This window comes from Nilaparvata lugens, chromosome 2, assembly GCF_014356525.2.
Source record: "Nilaparvata lugens isolate BPH chromosome 2, ASM1435652v1, whole genome shotgun sequence".
Lineage (NCBI taxonomy): Eukaryota > Metazoa > Arthropoda > Insecta > Hemiptera > Delphacidae > Nilaparvata > Nilaparvata lugens.
In genome coordinates this window covers 29,293,782-29,308,445 of record NC_052505.1, presented here as the reverse complement: position 1 = coordinate 29,308,445, position 14,664 = coordinate 29,293,782, and the positions used below count along the sequence as shown (strand labels likewise).

The window sequence follows — 14,664 nt, the reverse complement described above, 5'->3', positions numbered from 1 at the left end:
CATAAATTTGAGTGTGCTTCAGTATGAACATCCATATTGAGTACCTGTAACTTATTGGTACCAGACGTATTGGAACGTCTGCGGAACTGAACACAGGGGGGTGTTTCTAAACTTCCTACCAAAACAAGACATTTAAAACTAAAACTACTGCAACAGTCGTATAGGAATGCTTGGAATAGTCGAATTATACATGAAATGGAAGATGATTTAATGCTCTAAAATCTCGTAATTAGCACATTCTTTTTTCATCAATTGTTGAGAAGTTAAAAGACTTGAAAGAGCGAAAAATGGAAGAAAAACTGGGTTTTTGAGAATGAATCACTTTAGAACATATATATCTCGAAAAGTTAGTATCATATTTACCTCTACAAAACAAAACTTGTAGGAAATTCATTGAGCTTCATTTTTATGTGGATGATTATGTCAATAGAACTCATTGTTTCCAAGATATAAGCATGTAAGTAAAAGTGGAAAATGCAACTTTCAAACCACCCTCATCCCTTTAGCACATGATGTGGGGGTTGGGATTTTTGATATGCTCACCTCCAAACTAGTGTCAACAGAGCTGCAAAGTCTAAAATTGAGTTCCAAACATTCCCTTCAAATTTCATTGTCAACTGATCTATTGTTGCTGAACAGAAAATTTCACTCTCAACACTAAAACTGCTGCAACAGTCGTAGGGAAATGCGTAAATAGTGAACATATAAATCAAATTGAAGATAATTAGATGCTCCGTCAGCTTATAATCAGCAAGGATTTTTCTCATCAATCGTTCAAAAATTATAAGGCCGAAAAGATGAAAAAATTGGAGGCAGAAGTGTTTTTTCAAAAAATGTCTCACCTTCAAGAGCGGATATCTCAGAAACTATAAGAGATATGAAAAAAGTGTAGAGAACAAAACTTGTTGGTAATTTTGTGAGCTTCAATTCTGTACGAAGTACAAATGTTCATAAGATGCATAGTTTCCTAGATATATGAGAAAAATGAAAAAATGGTACTTTCAAACCACTTCCACTCCTTAAGCACATTAGGTAGGGGTGGGACTTTTGATATGTTAATCCTCTTACTATCCTTAAAAGAGCTGTGGCTGTGGAGTTGAAAATTGTGTTCCAAACTTTTCTTTCTATAATCTTTAATTGACTGGACTAGAACAGTAACACAAAATATCTGATTAAACTATTTTTATGTTCGGAACAGATACAGTACACAATAAGAAAACATAATTAAGACGGTAGTTCCAAATCAAGAGACTGCAACACGGTATTGGGCCTATTCAACTTGCTAAGTAATCAAAACTACAATATTGCTACAACACGAGTTTGTTCAACACACTTGTTCAATTAAGTAGAACTCGTCTGACCTTTGCATAGAAAAATTACTTCTCCAGTTCTTCAAGATCTAGGGACTGAGCTATTTTATGTTCGCTAGACCACTCAGACGTTCCTGGGACATTGTTGATCTTAAATATATGTCTTCATTAGCTTGAGTTTGGAAAAGCTTTTTATAAAATTTTTCTATTCACATTGAATTTATAATTTATTTGCATTTAACAATATTCCGTTCCTTAAAATTTGCCGCCCCCAAAAATCTGACGCCCTGTGCGGCCGCCCGGTCCGCCCACCCCTGGGGCCGGGCCTGATTGGAACTGTATGTTTCAACATAAATCGCATAGGCGCTAGGGTCGAGAGTCAAATCAAATAGTAAGATTAAAACTAAATGTTCCACCATAAAAGGTTAATTTCAGGCTCCATACTTGACACATTCACTCTAAAATATGACCGCATGTCGAGTCGATTTCTAAACTTGTTTTTCATAAAACACATTGCTGGAAAAATGCTTGTTCACAATGGCAAGTCGTTGCAAAGTGAAGGATTAACCTTAATGCCTTTTCTCCAAGCTCTTATAGTTATTTCGTGTTGTTGCCCAAAAGTCTACCAAAATCTAGTTACTATCAAATTGGTTTTTCATTTCACTAAAGCTGGATAAATCAACAAGTTGATCTTGTTCGTTTTCCGTGAGCCCGTGAATCTCACCTATATCTTGACAGAACAGCAGAAGAGATTTTTAACCCAATTATCATCTGGGTCAGTTTCTGGAAAATACTCCCTAAAACTGATTGCTAAGCTGCGTAAATGTTCTGCTATTTCGCTCTTTATTTGATCAAATTTTCCTCGGAAGCCTCCACGAATTGCTTCAAAGAAATTCAAAAAAGATAACTTGTTTTCTACCAACGTTCGGTACTTTTTCACCATAGCACTAATTTTATCTTCCACTTTAAAAATGTCAACATTTTTCCCTTGCAAACTTTGATCCAGCCCATTCAAATATTGAAAAACATCAGCTAGATAAGCAACTGAGCAGAGCCATGAAAAGTCTGTGAGGAAATTTGCGTACTTAGTATCGATGAGAAAAATACGAAGCTTATCTCTGTTCAATTTCAATTATACCGTACTTTTTCTAGAATTCGGTTTATAAGTCGCGGACCCCCAGGGGTCCGCGGACCACCAGTTGAGAACCGCTGCCCTAGAGAATTAGTAGGGAGTTCGTAAACACTTTGTATAGTAAGTTTTTGTATCAGGTTTCGCTTTACGTTATTAACAGATTTTGGATCTTCACTCTTTCACATCTTGCCATTTATTTATTCGTCTATTTAATTCACAGATAGGAAGGATTCACGTCATGGGAATATGCGTGACGTTTTCTGTGATCATTTCTCATTCAATAGCTGGCCCTCTCTCCGATCACAGAATCAAAAAACGAGACATTGTGACTGAAATTCTGGAAGACTTTCCTAATTCTGGTTGTAACAACATTCAGCACTGGGACGATATACATTTCTCGAGAACTAACGTTTGTCATAAATGTAAAGTGCTGATCGAAGGACAGAACTTTAGGATTGATGAGCTGGCAGGACATGTGATACGCTGCAGGTAACCCAGCAGTAAAAAAAAATACCATATCAGTTCTTATACGAGTACCCTCATAAAAATCAATGGAATTATATTTTCTACTGAATGTCACAACTGCTTCACATGGGATTTCACACATTGGCATAGTAAAAAATGATGTGTGATTAATCTCAAGAATCAATGGTATTTTTTTCTGCATAGCAGAGAAGAAATTAATTGGAAATCAGGGCTTATTATGGTTGTATGGTAATTAATGTTTTTTCCTTTATAATGAACATTGCCATTCACTGGCGTGTATCCACATTTTTTTAGAGAATTTAAATTTATAGTGAAAAAAACTGGAGCTTTAAAGAGCTTAATTTTCATACTCTAAAATCTTATCACTGTATTCAAATTTAGCTAGATTCATATAATATTGTATTTGGATTCTCTTCAAACTGTCAGAATTTGTTGCAAATAACATCAGTACTTCTAATTTGAACTAATGCTGACAGTCAATCTTACTATGGTAATATCAAAGAAGGCTGATCCATCAAGCTATACTTTTTTCAATTTGTGGATAATAAATGTTCAATCATATACAAAACTAGCAGGGCACCCGTGCTTCGCTACGGGAATTAAAAGATAAAATTATTTTTGTGAAACATCTATAATCTAAATCCTACCAAAATTGTTATAATCATTTTTGAGATTAGGCCACAACTTGGCATGAGAATTATTGTGTCAAATCATTCAAATGATTGAAAAATTGCAGCAAATTTTGTAGGATATGGGGCAAGGCTTAAGAGTCGCCCTCGACTTTATTCATTGGCAATTAATATTTCCCGTTGACAGTTATCAAATTAGCAGTGATCATGTTATTTTTGCTTTGGCAATAGAAGATTAAATTCCAAATTAGGTTGATTCGGAATTTAATGACTCTGGTATCCATGGATCTCTTGCTTATTCTGGAATTTTTGGCATAGCATGTCACTTACTTTTCGTTTCACTCATCCAAAAGTGTAAAAGCAGCCAATACACTGATTCTTTCTTCCATGGAAGTCCATCCATACATAAGAGTCCATTCATAATAGTATAACATGTGGCTGATTCCACATGTCCCAAACTCTACAATCATAAATATTAAAGTGGGATCATTTTAATGTGAATTTGCATAAATCTGAATAGAGTTTATTCAACCGCTTTGATTATTGACTATCATTATTATGATTTCTTTCTTTGATCTTAGCTTGAAACCAGAAGCTTAGGGATGACAATTTGTATTTAAACTAACATGTAACTCAATTTAATTTCTATCTAAATTGACAACTTTAGAATTAACTTATGATCTATCAATATCAATAGGTATGTCTTGTGTCATAATAAAATCATGAAAGGAAATCGGAGCAGCTGATGGAATATTATGTTTTTTCGATTTAGTTTTTAGCTGATTTTGAAACATGAAAATATCAGGCTCAGTAGCACAAAAGCATGTCCAATTTCAATCAAGATTAAATTTCATGAGAATTAATTAGAGTGGGGTTTTTTTTTATAGAGGGTTCTCGTGGTATTTAGTCTGGATTATGAATTAACAGACAGTGCAACTGTCTCTCTCAAGGCCATGGCTGCGTACAAACATAGAGCAACAGAGGAACCAATACAACAGAAGCTGAAGAAATTAGTTGCATTTCTATCACCTGACAATGAACATTACATTCAACTAACATATGTTTGGAGAGATCGATTTTAAATTTCTTTTGCTATCATCCGGTCACTTTCTGAACCTATTCTTCCAGATGTTCCATGAATACTGCAATGTTTTAAAATAAGGTCGCCAAATTTGGTAACTCAACTATAGCTATTATAATGTTTTTTATCTGCTCACACTTTCTTACGTTTTCAACAGACTATGGAAAACTTTTTTCTGAACAGCTTGCTAATTGAGGGACCAATAATCCTTTCTCTTGGTAGTTCAACGAATTATCCCAGAGTTGAGACCTGTTCCAAAATAATGTTTTTTGTTGCAAGCACAATATATTCCTGATTCAATCAAAATCGTTAGAGCCGTTTTTGAGATCTGTCTCACATAGATACATATATCCACAAACACACATATTCAAACAAATCGCTTTCTTAGTATAATTATTGACTTCAATGATTATGATTTCATTCAATGAGAACTTATTTTACATAATAATAACAGCTGGCATCAAAAGCAGAAATGTCAAACATGATTGAAATTGAAACAGTAGCGATCATCAACATTATTTTCTTCATCTGATCTAAAGTAACCAGATTATGGTAAGATTCACATCAATGTGTCAGGATTGTTTGAAAGGGGAGCATTGATGCTATTAATGAGGAATACTGACAGTCAACGAACTGTTATACATATTCTCCAATATTTTTATCGAAAGCTACCTTATATTTTCTTTGGTAAAACAATCAATGTTTGGAAATAATTGATTCATGGGAAAAGCGCCTTACTTCTATACAATATATTTTCACATTAGGAAAAGCAACAACAGCTATTTGTCCGTTTCAATAAATAACTCCTTTCTTTCGCCCAAGTTAAATTTTAGAAAGTTTTTTAAAATACCCCTGTTCACATACTGACAGTTTCAAGTGAATATCAACGAACTGTTATGCATGTTCTCCAATATTTTTATCGTAAGCTACCTTCTATTTTCTTTGGTTAAACAATCAATGTTTGGGAATAATTGATTCATGTGAAAAGCGCCTTACTTCTATGGAAAATATTTTTACATTAGGAAAAGCAGCAACAGCTATTTGGCCGCTTTAATAAATAGCCCCTTTCTTTCGCCAAGTTAAATTTTGGCTGAATTTCCTCATTCTTTGCAAACAGATTCCACAACGGACACTGAAGTTTTAAAAACACCCTCCATATAATTATCATACTGAATTATTAAAATTTCATCGAGATTGTTTAAGTAGTTTTCGCGATCTGTCGGATATACAAACAAAATTAGTCTTGATAGAATAGGATCAATTATTGATAGAGGCAGCTCTCGTCATAAATGTTTGTTTTATGAAAAATAAAAATCATCTATACTCCCAGGAATAGCTCTGATTGGAGCAGCAATAATTATTCAACTTGGTGCCAACCTAATGAAATAATCTCAACTTAATGCCAACCTGACAGAATTATTAATTGGTCGCCAGTTATCAACTGTTTCGAATTATAGGTACTCTCTCTAGATTATAGTTCTATAGTAACTTAAATATAAAGAAATCAAAAAATGTTCGTTTCTTTCACTATTGACGCGGTGATTTTATTGATGCACATTTTGGAAAACAGTCCGTTAAGGCACTCAGTATGATTTTCAGTTAAGTGTGACTCCAATGTGACGACGTTAAGTGTTGGGCTGATCTGGATGCACGTATTGTTGGGCTGATACTTGTAGTCGACTGCTGCATACCAAATTCAATACAGAGTCACATAAATTTTGTATCATATTTGTAATTATACAATGTACATTTCAGGCTTGAAATGACAATGTAATTTGTTTTTTGGAAAAGAGATAGACGCTGCATACAGGATTATTTAGGTGAGGATTAATTTAGGTAAAGTTTGGTTTTTTGATATTTTCATCTTTCAAGGTTTAGAGTTCGGCATACAGGAATAATTTAGGAGAGGATTTTTTTGAATCAATTCTTTCATGATACTGTGACTGTTCTTCTGAATTCAAAGTTGTGAATGTGAACATGGATGGCAATTACCTCCAGGTAATGCAGTAGTGTTGAAGTTTGAGATACAGAGTCAGCAATAAGCATTGGCATTGCTATTTGCGTATGCTTTGGTGTCGGCTTTGGCATCGGCGTTGATATTGGCATTGGCGCAGGCATTGGCATTGGCGCAGGCATTGGCATTGGCGCAGGCATTGGCATTGGCGTAGCTATTGGCATTGGCGTAGCTATTGACATCAGCACAGGCATCGGCGTTGATTTTGGTGTTGGCATCAGCATTGGCGCAGGCATTGGTGTAGCTATTTGCATTGATTTTTGTTGTTGGCATTGGCGCAGATTTTGGCATTGGCGTAGCTATTGGCATTGGCGCAGGCATTGGCGTAGCTATTGGCATTGATTTTTGTTGTTGGCATTGGCGCAGATTTTGGCATTTTGGCGTAGTTATTAGTGTTGGCGCAGGCATTGGCATTGATTTTTGTTGTTGGCATTAGCGTTGGCGCAGGCATTGGCATTGATTTTTGTTGTTGACATCAGCGTTGGCGCAGATTTTGGCATTGGCGTAGCTATTGGCATTGGCGCAGGCATTGGCATTGATTTTTGTTGTTGGCATCAGCATTGGCACAGATTTTGGCATCAGCATTGGCGCAGATATTGGCTTCGGCGCAGGCATCGGCATAGATATTTGCATTGACATCAGCACAGGCATCGGCGTAGATTTTGGCGTAGTTATTGGTGTTGACATTAGCGTAGTTATTGGTTTAGGCCGCAGTGTAGATTTAGGCGTAGATATGTCACACTAGTTTGAAAATCACCCAAATGTTCTTAACACTCTTCATGGCGTTCACTTGTTACTGATTTCGAGATTCACATGATAACTATTTCAATGTTAATGTCTGTGCTGTACCTGTTGTCTTAAAATGCTTATAAACTAAGAAAAAAACTTGATTAGGCTATCCATACAATCTAATACACATAAAATTAATTTTAAGTATCTATGAAATTGAAATTTGTTAACATCTTATTATACAGTCAGCAATACATAAATTGTGAATATGGACATATCAATGATAAATTAAAAAAAAATCATTCATTTATTCACTGTTCAAATATCAACATTTTAATCCATTCTTCAAAATAGAAATATAATTTCATAACACCCTGTATCATTATCAAAATTGTAAAAAACAAACATCATAACAACACAACAAAAATTTAATTTCAATACATATTTCAATAATTTCAGACATTTGGTCTTCTATTCAATCATTTCATAATATATTTGCATTTCATTATTATTTAATATAACATTTCATTTATAGCATGTTCATTTCACATTATGATTTATCATTCAGGGTTTCAAAATTATTAGTTTTAATTTTGTTCAAAATTGTATAAAAAGCAATTATTTAATATTGTTAATCATCATTTGTTGGATACTATAGTTTATTTCGACTTTTCAATGTTCTAAACACAAACTACATTTCATGACAAAACTTTACTATCAATCATTAAACAAGAAATCATTCAAAACATCAATAATATTTTGCTTCAAAGGCAAACAATATTCATAAGTAATCATCATTTTGCATCTATGGCAATCAACATTATTAATCATTATTTTGCATCTATGGCAATCAACATTAGTAATCAACACAAAATATTATCTCATTACTGCCTCTCTAAGTCATAACCTCTGTTATTCCTTCTTTAGGCAATATGGGTTTCCATCTCAAAAAACAATCACATACCAGCAAAATTCTAATCAACAAACCCCACTAAAAATTCTACATACACTCCAGCATCCATTTCAAACGATAATCAATCATATCAAAATTTATAGAACAAACAGTTTTAAATTTGAAAAAAAATCAATTACAAACACTTTAGAAAAATTTTAGCCTTTAACTCATTTCAATTGATAATATAACACAACGTTTTAAATTAAACAATTATTTTTAAAATAATTTAAATTTTAAAGACTGTATAATAAGTATAAACATTTCAAGATTATGATACAAAGATGATCAAGATGAAAAATGGTAAAAAAGTTCCCTAAAAAATACAAACAAGAGAAAAAGAAAACTGGGTAAATAAATTTCCTAAAACAATACAAAGAATAGAAAGATTAATTAGAGCCTATCCTACATGTCAGTACTGAACTTTCATGAGGAAGTATATTTAATAAAATATACTACTATGGAATTTTGTAAATTCCAAGTATGACTCTAATTGTTATAATTGTGAGCTATCACTCCCACAAAAAAACAACTGGTGAAGGAAAAAAATATGTTGACTATTGTGACTGGGTGAAAGTTCCTAGATGTCTGTAAGGCAATGTGATAGCAGACTCTAGTATCGGACCACAAAAACAAAAGTATGCAAAAGTTTTACAAACATTTGTTGTTGCAGTCATAAGGTTTTTATATCGCAAACAAGTAGGTCAGATAATCGAGTCCAGCCGTATGTGGTTCACGCCCACACCTCTAAAAAAATCACACCTACTTGTCTACCAAAAATCCAAAGTATTGGACAGCCAAAAAAAAATAAAATGCAAAATGGGTTAAAAGCCCAGAAGAAACTATAACCTAATTACATATGGCTTATGGCACGATATGCAATGAAAGATGAGAACATGGGACATAATTTGCTCTGAAAAACCTAATTACCTAATATGATACCTGAAAAAAAATAGACATGATTAAAATATGTAATACATGATGAAAAAATATACCACAAGCAAACAATTATTTACACTACAATGGATAGATTTTGGAAAAGTTAAGTTTTATCAACAATTAAAGATTAGGAAATAAGCTACTATTTTAACTTCCAAATTATTTCAGAAAAAATACAAATTTAAATGACTATGGACAAGATTGGTTAAGATATGCTTCATAGAAGAAATTTACTGAATATACACAAAGACAGGAAAGAATCGAAAATGAAAAGATTAAGGCCAAGAAAATAGGCTACAGGAAAGAAAAAGACACAATTATGGACTCTTACCATACACTGTGTAGCGATTATGCTATTCTGAATCCCGGCATAACACAGGATTCCTAATCATTGTGTGTTGGGGAATACCCTTTCATCATGTGATTCATTGTCATCATCTTGTAAGTAAGCACTTGAAACAACCTTTGAATACTAATACATCAATGGAAACTTTGCGTTTTGTTTTCTTCATAGCATGATTTATTCATGGGTTCATTTATTTCAACCAAGCAGTTTTGTCTACAAAGTTCGTCATGTCACTTGAGAATGCATAGCATACATCTTTCAATTCTCAGTTGAAAGTTGAACTCATCAACTTGACTCAAAGCAACATTCTTTTGTTGACATTATTCTAACCTCCATAGAAACCTGTCTCATGTAAATATTCACTTTGTTTATATTTTCCTAACCTTCAATGTAGTAATCTGATCCATAGAAACATTCGATTTGTTTACTGTTTCCTAACCTTCAATGTAGCAATAGTATTTCTTGATAGTTGACTTTCAATGAAGAAACTCCCTACCTACTTCTTTACTCAATTCTACTATCTCATTAGGTTAACAGTAACTAGGCCTACATTTTCAGAAACTTGAATGAGTTGATCCTGTATCTTAACACTACCCAGACACACATATCCACTGGATGTCCGATCCGCTTCCGATATACTATGTGATCCACGGCTATTGTGGACTACCACTGGACGTCCATCACATATCCAATCTGGATGGTCCAAAACAAATCCCAGATAGTTGTCCATAGGACATCATACAAAGGATGACCATGGTTTTTTAATTTATTTGTATAAAATTTGACTTTTCATTTTCATCTTTATTTTTATTTTTCAATTATTTATTTCAATCAAATATACTACATTATATTTGAGTATATAATATGTTAGTATCAACTAATGATATTCTTCAATAAATTTCATCGGCGCCTGTCACTCTCCACCCCTTATATGATCGGATGAAACTTGGCACACATGCAGACCTATATGACCCCCAATAGGTCTGTGAAGCACATCCTTATGTTTCACCCCTGGCACTCACAACAACCCTCCAAAATTTAGCGAAAATGATCTTTAAACTCGAATTCCAAGCGTGGATTAGGGCTGAAATTGACAAATAGGGACTATTTTTGAGTTTAATTCCAACTCTAGGACGAGGGGAAGCTAGATTCAGAATAGTTTAGGAGTAATGAATTTTCAAAACTCTTATCACTAAACGACTTTGAAAATTTTTTGCATCATATAACAAAAAATTACTTACTCATAACAAGAGTAAGTTTTATAGATGTAGAATTGCATTACAAATACTTTTTATTTCGTATATTTTTCAATTAGAGCCATAGTTTTTGAGTAAAAACATTTTTACTTGTTTTTTGTTCATTCAACTCTAATCAGACAAAATCCTGGTGATGCTATGGAAAGCAATAAGATTTTGTGAGATTTAAGGAAAAAATTTCAACTCTTCCATACTTTGTATGAAATAGCTAATTAACTCATCATATATAATAGTGAGAATCTTAGTAGGCTATATTATATTCCAGTTTTCTTATGTTTTATTTGAAAAAATGGAGAAGCTATAATAATATTGATCTTGTGATATTAAATTAGAGCTAATAGCGCGCGCAGAATATATGTGGTAGCAGCACTGGTTCTGCGCCATGGCCATTTTGATCTATTTAAGTTGAAAGAGAAAGTGTTCGCTCGCTGGCTGTTTGCACTTCTTTCTTCAGTCTTTACTTCTGTGTGGCTATCTTGAAAACGTTGAATCCTAGAATTCTTTAAAAATGTGGAATCCATAAATTGCAAAGGTATGTGTAATATATTTTCCATTACTCCTCAAGTTACTGTTATAATATAAATATTATAGACTGAGCCAATCATGTAGAATAGGCTATGTCATTTCTTTGTTCAGTTCTCATCATGCAGTATCTGTAGAGGCTGTTAATTTGTTACCTGTGATTTGATCAATAAGTTGCAAATAAGGTATAATGTTATAGGCCTATTATTTTTCCACAACTTCTTGAAGGTTATCTTCATTTTCGATTTTCAGAATATGAATCTTATAGTCCTGGCTAATCAATGCATAATACGCTGTCTTTTTAAGGTTGGTTAGGTTAAGTCTGTGTGATTTTAAAAATTTATCACGCTAGCCTATGTCATGAACAGTAAATTGACAAAACAAAATCGGTTACTTATAAAATTATTAGGCCTATAAAAAAATTGAATTGTGTATCATTGTCAATGGTACACAACCTAATCAAGGCCAACCTATAGAACCTAACCTTTCAGTATTTTTTGGTTAAAACTGATATATTCACGACACAGTTATTCTTCATAAAGCATTTTATGGACCCTCTAAAAACACTGGTAAAATGGGTAAATACTGGTGAAAGTATAATCCCCATTTTTTTTTTTTAAATATTTTGTTTTAATATTATAAATACTTGTTCCAGAATTCAGAAAGAAGTTCTTCAGCAATTAGCTCTTCTGAGAGCTACTACTAACAGCAACCGAGACATGTTGGAATCAATATTGAAATCTCAAAATCAAAATACAGACCCCTGGTCAACCAGCAGCATGATGAAATCAACTTTGATCCGGCACGATTGCCAATGAAGACTGAGGAGAGTCTGCTCAAAATAGAAGAGGGGCTGAGAGATAATCATTCCAAAAATAACATGGTAAGATATACTTTGTTGGTACACTTCAGATTTCAATTTTCAGTTTAATGTACAAGTAAATCTGCAACTGGTGTTCAATTTTTTAACAATATAGTTTTTTAAAGTTGATGTTTCTCCAAACTAAACTGTATAATATAGGCTATTATTGTCAGGAGAAATGCTTGAATCTTATGGACATACTGATGTTAAAACCATTAAAAAATAAAATTATTTTTGATGTTACTATGTTAAAGTAAAGAAGTTTTTTTTTTAATTGTTTAAACAAATTGAGACAATACAGTAGTTTCGGTATCCCAAGCTTATTGGGACCAAACTTCTTTGGATAAGTAGGAATTTGGAATAGTGGATTTTATTAAAAATTAGAAAATAAAAAATGTAATTGAGTCTATTATCCAAACCAATGGTCAGCAGAGCATATTGCATGTTGACTCGAAATGCTGAGTACCTATTTATCGGTATTATTTATCCTCAACTTCATTCAGATTGGACACCTCTTATTCTTATGTGTTATTTTAAATTTACTACAGTTGTGCTGGACTTTGCTTGCAGTGTTAATAAGAGTTTTACTACATTGTTAATATGGTTTTTGTTTTTAACTTTCCAGGTCAACTACCTGAGTAAAATTGGCGAAAACAGCATAAAAGACATGACGAGAAGACTTATTGGTGATGAATTAGCCAAAGACTACAGCTGGTTTGGTGCGAAAGGGAAAAAACAGTTTTGAATTCTTCAAAGTGCCAGAGTCCTTGAGGGTAAGTGCATGTGTTTAGTTGTCCAAACGACTATTAGTAGCATACAATTCGTAACTCAATGCAACTTGAGCTATTTATCTTGACTTTCAACTGCTTTCAATAGAACAGCTGACAATATCAGTGTTTTAGCGAGCTCTTCAGCCCGGGGCTCACTCACTAGCTAGTGAAGGTAGTGGCTCACTATACTTTTTTTACCAAAACGATGGAGTGAATGTGAGCAAAGAATTATTTTGGTTCGAAAACACTATCAGCTGAAAAGTCTTGAGGTAGTTTCACATTCTGTTCAATATATTTTTTTAATGATTGCCAAAATTGAAAATTAGCTCTTTTTACATGAAGGAGTAGTCATATTGAATCAATATTTCAGGCTTTCAGCTGATATTTTACCAAAACAAAACTACTAGTACTTCTGGGAACAGTAGACATCGCGCAGTTATAGCTATAGTCAAAATACCGCATCCCCAAAAAATTTTAAGGTGACGTTCAGCAAAACTAAATTACACAAATGTTCTGAGATGCAAGCTTTTTGCTTTTCATTATCTAAACATTTCGAATAATACCAGCATATTGCGATTTGAAAGCAAAAGCCTAACCCCTAACCTATGGTTTTAAATAAAATTTTTAGTTTCCATTATATTAAGAATTTAAGATATAGTAAGATAATATAGATATTCTGATTTTCGCAGTTATAGCCAAACCATATTATCCTTAAAACGCAAAATTCAAAAAGCCTTGTGTATACATCGACTTATAGTTAAAAATAATATTCCTGCCAATCTCATGAAAATCCATTGCCGCATTTAGCCGTAAATGCGGAACAAACAATAAACATAAAGAAAAATGCTAAATCGTCGACTTGAATCTTAGACTTCACTTTGCTTGTCAATAATTATTATTATGATATTCAAACCGTTCTTTTGTAGACAGAATAAAGTATATATTTACATTCTCGCGATTGGTCCAGGACCAATGCCTGGTATATATGAGTCCTGATTGGTCTACTAGTGATTCAGTGAACAGTAGGGCTTGTTCACTTGGCAAGAGATAATGTGGTTGCCTTGAATATCGTTTTAAGGGATTGAAAACTAAAATTGTAAAACACCATTTAACATCACTCTGACTATAATAAAATCAGCAGTTAACAACAATTTGATCTTCATTTCAGAAGCTGTTAAGATGGGTTTTCAGAAGCACGAAAAACGATTGAAGAGGCCACAAAAATTGGTTGAGGCATGCGTCAAACCGGAAAACAAAAATGGTTCTTGTAGTAGCTGTAGTTAAACATCTAAAATTGCATCATATATTTGCCATAAAACAAAACAAAAACGGTGCTTGTAGTAGCTGTAGTTAAACATCTAAAATTGCATCATATATTTGCCATACTTCATGAACCTTGAATATGTTTTAAAAAGTAATAACAATAGGCCTATAAATAATAGTTTAAATTAAGTTCAATGAGTACTACTAACTTTTTTCATGATTTACTTGTTATAATATTTACTTGTTACAATAGTTATTTGTACACCTAGCAGTGGCGTCTGGTGTAAATATAGATTGGAGGTTGCAGATACAATCCTAACTTTCATAGAAGTAAGAACGCGATAAATAGGGATTATTAATTGTCATTTTAATA

General features: G+C 33.2%; 1 long non-coding RNA gene across 1 annotated transcript; it reads left to right on the top strand.

The window, feature by feature from the left end:
- Positions 1–11,291: 11,291 nt before the first annotated feature.
- LOC120349846 lies at positions 11,292–14,413 on the top strand. The gene is made up of 4 exons (XR_005570453.1): positions 11,292–11,406; positions 12,052–12,279; positions 12,884–13,031; positions 14,197–14,413. It is a non-coding gene; the product is annotated as an uncharacterized LOC120349846 (long non-coding RNA).
- Positions 14,414–14,664: the final 251 nt, after the last annotated feature.